The sequence below is a fragment of the Apium graveolens genome, chromosome 9 (genome assembly GCF_009905375.1).
Source record: "Apium graveolens cultivar Ventura chromosome 9, ASM990537v1, whole genome shotgun sequence".
In the NCBI taxonomy this organism is placed as follows: domain Eukaryota; kingdom Viridiplantae; phylum Streptophyta; class Magnoliopsida; order Apiales; family Apiaceae; genus Apium; species Apium graveolens.
Genome location: NC_133655.1, coordinates 122,732,852 through 122,738,899, shown reverse-complemented (window position 1 = coordinate 122,738,899; position 6,048 = coordinate 122,732,852). Strand labels below are relative to the sequence as shown.

The 6,048-nt window shown below is 40.1% G+C and overlaps 1 non-coding gene across 1 annotated transcript; it reads right to left on the bottom strand.

Annotated features, from left to right (window-relative positions):
* Positions 1-581: 581 nt before the first annotated feature.
* LOC141688326 (small nucleolar RNA R71) lies at positions 582-688 on the bottom strand. Its single transcript, XR_012561774.1, has one exon. It is a non-coding gene; the product is annotated as a small nucleolar RNA R71 (small nucleolar RNA).
* Between the last annotated feature and the right edge of the window lie 5,360 nt (positions 689-6,048).

Here is a 6,048-nt window from a genome sequence, read left to right as displayed (position 1 = left end):
CATTGTTACTTATTCATTTCCTTGTATTATTTTAGGTACTTTAGCGAGGGTGTATGGATACGCGTTCGCGAACTCGTAAGAGAACTCTGGATAAAGCCGAGGAAGAAGTTGTGGTGGTTCGAAAGGAAGTTTTTAAAGAAGAAAAGAAGGTTGAAGAAGAAGAGGAAGTCGAAGAACCAGTTTTAGTAGAGATGGGTGATCAAACAGAAAATCCTAAGACTTTGATGGACTATTCTCAGCCTAAGATAAATGACATTCAGTCTAGCATCATCAGGCCAGCCATCAGGGCTAACACTTTTGAGATCAAGTCAAGCACGATTCAGATGATACAGAACTCAGTTCAGTTTGGGGGTTCTCCTACTGAAGACCCCAACATGCACATCAGGGATTTCATCGAGATCTGCGACACTTTAAAGTTCAATGATGTGACTGAAGATGCTATCAAGCTGCGACTCTTCCCATTCTCTAAGAGGGATAACGCTAAGTGCTGGTTACATTCTCTACCAGCAGGGTCTATCACCACTTGGGAAGAACTTGCTCAAAAGTTTCTCACTAAATTCTTCCCTATTGCGAAGACTGCTGCAATCAGGAATGCTCTTACTCAGTTTGCTCAGCAAACTGGAAAATCTCTGTGTGAAGCTTGGGATCGATATAAGGAGATGCTAAGGAAGTGCCCACACCATGGCATACCTGATTGGATGATTATCAACTGTTTCTATAATGGATTGGGTGCTACTTCCAGACCAATGCTCGATGCAGCATCAGGAGGAGCCTTGTGGGCTAAAAGCTACGATGAAGCTTATGAACTTATTGAACTGATGGCTGCTAATGAGTACCAGAATCCTTCCCAGACACTAACTCAGGGAAGGTAGCAGGAATTCTGGAGTTGGATGCAGCAACTGTTATAGCTTCCCAACTTAAGGCTTTGACGATGAAGGTGGACACTTTGGCTAATTATGGAGTTAATCAAATCGCTAGTGTCTGTGAGCTTTGTGCTGGTGCCCATGAGACTGATCAGTGTACAATCTCTAGTGAATAAGCTCAGTTCGTGAGCAACCTCCAGCGTTCGCAGCAACCTGTGCCAACCACTTATCATCCCAACAACCGCAATCATCCTAATTTCAGTTAGACCAACGCTCAGAATGCGGTTCAACAGCCTTATCAGCAGTATCCAGCTAAGCAGTACAACTCCCCTGGTTTTTAGCAACCGCAATATGCACCAAGACAACAACTCCAGCTGCAACAAGCTAATGAAAAATCTGAATTAGAGGAGTTGAAGCTTATGTGCAAAAGTCAAGTTGTTTATATCAAGACCTTGGAAAATCAAATTGGGCAAATTGTGCCTTGCTAAATCATCATCTTGGTACACTACCTAGTGATACTGAAGTTCCAGGAAAGAGGGAAGCTAAGGAGCAGGTAAAGGCAATCACCTTGAGGTTTGGAAAGGTTGCGAATCCTGAACAAAGTTAAGTGTTGATAGAAGAAGCTGGGGTTGAGAAAAAGGTAGAGCAACAGGAAGAAGAAGTGGAACCAAGGAAGACTATTGTTGAGCACACTCCTCCTGAGGGTAATACAGGGGAGAAACAGATCTATCCTCCACCGCATTTTCCTGAGCGGCTGTAGAAGAAGAAGCCGGACAAGCAATTTGAGAAGTTTATGGAGGTGTTCAAGAAACTTTATATCAACATACCTTTCGCTGAGGCTCTTGAGCAGATGCCTAGTTATGCAAAGTTTAAGAAAGGTATTCTCTCTCAGAAAGTGAAGCTAGATGATTTAGAGATTGTCGCTCTCACGCAGGAATATAGTGCTGTGCTGCAACGGAAGTTGCCTCCGAAGCTTAAAGATCCAGGAAGTTTCACTATTTCATGTACTAGTGGAAAAGTGTCTTTTGACAGATGCTTATGTGACTTGGGAGCTAGCATCAATCTGATGCCTTTGTCAATCTTCAAGCAGTTGGACTTACCTGATCCAAAACCGACTTATATGAGGTCGACCGTTCTATTACATATTCGCGAGGTATTGTGGAGGATGTCTTGGTCAAGGTTGATAAACTCATCTTCCCTGCTGATTTCATAATTCTTGAATTTGAGAAGGATAAGAAGATTCCCATAATCTTGGGAAGACCTTTCCTGGCAACTGGCCGAACCTTGATAGATGTACAGAAGGGTGAACTCACAATGCGCGTGCTGGATCAGGATGTAAATTTTAATGTATTCACTGCTATGAAATTTCCTACGGAAAATGAGGAGCGCCTAAAGGTGGAGTTGGTCGATTCTGTGGTTACTTCAGAACTTGATCAATTGCTAAGGTCCGATGCCTTAGAAAAAGCCTTATTGGGAAATTCAGATAGTGAAGATGATGAAGGGAAATTCAGATAGTGAAGATGACGAAGATGAAGAACAATTGCAATATTTGAATGCTTCTCCCTGGAAGAGGAAGATTGATATGCCTTCTGAATATCTTGGAATGGAGGAATTGAACAAAGCTCCTAAATGCCTCAAGCCATCTATTGAGGAAGCTTCCACTCTTGAGCTTAAGCCTTTATCTGAGCATTTGAGGTATGCGTTTTTTAGGTGATGCATCTACTTTGCCTATTATTATTGCATCTGACCTATCAGGTAGTGACGAGAAAAAGCTTCTGAGACTTTTGAGAGAGTTCAAATCGGCATTTGGCTGGACTATAGCAGATATCAAGGGAATCAGCCCTTCTTATTGCATGCATAAAATTATGCTAGAGGAAGGTAGCAAACCTACTGTCGAGCAGCAAAGATGACTTAATCCAATCATGAAGTAGTGAAGAAAGAAATTCCTAAGTGGCTAGATGCAGGGATCATCTATCCTATTTCTAACAATTCATGGGTAAGCCTGGTTCAATGTGTACCAAAAAAAGGTGGAATTACTATGGTAGCAAATGAGAAGAATGAGCTTATTCCTACGAGAACAGTCACGGGGTGGAGAGTTTGCATGGACTACAGGAAGCTGAACAAGGACACTAGGAAGGATCACTTCCCTTTTCCCTTCATTGACCAGATGCTTGATAGATTGGCCGATCATGAGTACTACTGTCTTCTTGATGGCTATTCGGGTTACAATCAGATTTGTATCGCTCCCGAAGATCAAGAGAAAACTACCTTCACTTGTCCATTTGGTACTTTCGCCTTCAGACGAGTTTTTTTTGGTATGTGTGGTGCGCCAGCCATATTTTAGAGATGTATGATGTCCATATTTTTGGATATAATTGGCCAGAATGTGGAGGTGTTCATGGACGACTTCTCTATATTTGGCGATTCTTTTGATGAATGCTTGCAAAATCTTGGACACGTTCTCAAAAGGTGTGTTGAGACCAATCTAGTTCTCAATTGGGAGAAATGTCACTTTATGGTGCGACAGGGCATTATTCTCGGGTATAAGGTTTCTAGTAAGGGTCTTGAGGTGGACAAAGCCAAGGTGGGGGTCATTGAGAATCTTCCTCCACCTAATTCTGTTAAGGGAATTCGCAGTTTTCTTGGTCATGCGGGTTTCTATAGGCGTTTCATCAAAGCATTCTCTAAGATTTCGAAGCCATTGTGCAGTTTTCTAGAGAAAGATGTCCCTTTCAAGTTTGATGACGAGTGCCTTGCAGCTTTTGAGACATTGAAGAAGAGTTTAATCACGGCATCAGTCAAAATTGCACCTGATTGGAATGAATCTTTTGAGATGATGTGCGATGCAAGTGACTATGCAGTTGGAGCAGTTCTTGGGCAGAGGAAGAACAATATATTTCATGTGGTCTGATATGTTAGCAAGACCCTAAATGGTGCTCAACTGAATTATACTACTATGGAGAAAGAACTTTTGGCTATTATCTATGGTTTTGAGAAATTTCGGTCTTATCTACTTGGGACTAAGGTGACAGTTTTCACAGATCACGCTGCAATTCGTTATCTTGTCTCAAAGAAGGACTCGAAGCCTAAATTGATTAGATGGGTTCTTTTGCTTCAAAAATTTGAACTAGAGATCCAGGACAGAAAGGGGACTAAAAAATTATGCCGCTGATCATCTCTCACGTTTAGAGAACCCCCCAATGCTACTTCATTAGACAGGACATTGATAAACGAGTCTTTTCCCGATGAGCAACTGTTTGGAGTGCAAGAAGAAGAACCGTGGTTTGCAGACATTGTGAACTACCTTGTGAGTAATATCATGCCTCCCGAATTTGCTTATGCTCAAAGGAAGAAGTTTTTACATGAAGTAAAGTGGTATATGCGGGATGGGCCGTTTTTTTTCGATAAGGAGCTGATCAAATCATCAGGAGATGTATTCCTTACAACAAAACGGGGGGAATCTTGCGAGATTGCCACTCAACGGCTTATGAAGGACATTATGCTGGAGAAAAGACAGCAACTCGTATTCTTCAAGCATGTTTCTTTTGGCCGACCTTATTTAAAGATGCTCACCAGCTCGTTTTGAAATGCGATCGATGTCAACATGTGGGTAATATTTCTAAGAGGGATGAGATGCCTCTTAATGTGCTTCTAGAGGTTGAGGTCTTCGATGTTTGGGGAATTGACTTCATAGGGCCATTTGTCTCATCATGTAACAATCAGTTTATCTTGTTGGTGTAACGCCCCCAATTCTGGCGTCAAGGGATTTGGTCGTCACTATAAAACTTCAATCCAAATTAACCTGTTTAATTAATAAACAAATGACAGCGGAAGATATTTAGCATAAATGACCCCAACTAATCCAAGATCTTTTAAGGTTACAGTTCTAGAAACAAGAATCCCAAATTCCATAGATAATTTTTCCATTTTCTTTAAAACTCTTTTCAACAATTTCCAAACTCAAAGCTAAACCCCCTAGTATATTTTGAAAAGAAGTATACTAGGCCCAACTATAAAATACACAACTATAATATAATATAATATAATATAATATAAACAACTTTATACAATAAAACTTACACTAGCCCGCAAACCCTGGACTAACCACCTTCCAAGAGCTTAAAATAATGATTTTCAAAAATAAAAATGAATTTTTAGAATAAAAGAAACTGAATTTAATTTAAAATAAAATAAAAACTGCAGAAACATGTTTTTGATTTTGGAATAGGAGAAAACATGATCTAAACCGGGTCAGAAATTGGGTTTAAAACGGGTCGAACCGGGTCGGAGAAGAACACAGCCGGGTCGGCCGGAACTCCCCAGAAACCGGCCACCGGACTTATTTTCCGAAGACAACCGACAGCCCCGTTTTGGGGTTAAAATACTGAAGAAAAATGCCGATTTTGTCTTAAATTTGTTCCAGCAACTTAGCCCAAGTAACAGATGCAACAAACGACGATTAAATCGTCGAATCCGGCCAGCGTCGCCATTTTTACCGGCTAACCGAGCTTTTTCCGACCAACTTTGAAAATCATGATTTCTCAACCAAACTCAAGGCTATATACACGAAACTATAGCTAAAGATACATATAATATAGCCGAACAATCCAAACAAGCCAATAATCACCCAATCAAAAAGCCCTAATTCTCGAATATAAACCCTAAAAATCGATTTTAAAATTTACCAACTGTTGAAACGATTTGATGACAGATATAGATAGAGAAGATTGAGGGCTTCAAAACGGCTATTTGAACATTGAAATTGGAGTTCTGCATCACCCTCAAATTTGGGTTTGATTCTCAGAACTTTTCAAGAACACCAAGAACACATTTTCAAATAATTTTCAGAAAATTGAACTTCAATTACTACATGATATAGAACTCTATTTTTGAAGTATAATATATGAAATTGACCATAAAAACATGTTCTACAACATGGAATCATCAAAACACTCAGATAATCACGTCTGCAAAAAATCATATTTTATTCACTAAATAATTCGAATTAAAATAATTAAATAAGAAAAATACCTTGATTTCTGGGTAAAAACTAATGATTGATTCAGAAAGTAGATTTCGAGAGCTTCGTTTTGATATGCTGCACGCCCGAATCGGAGTTCGGTAACGTCCTCGTTTGCGCGTTTGATTTTCAGGAACGTATCGGTTTCTAGGGTTTTTCTCTGTA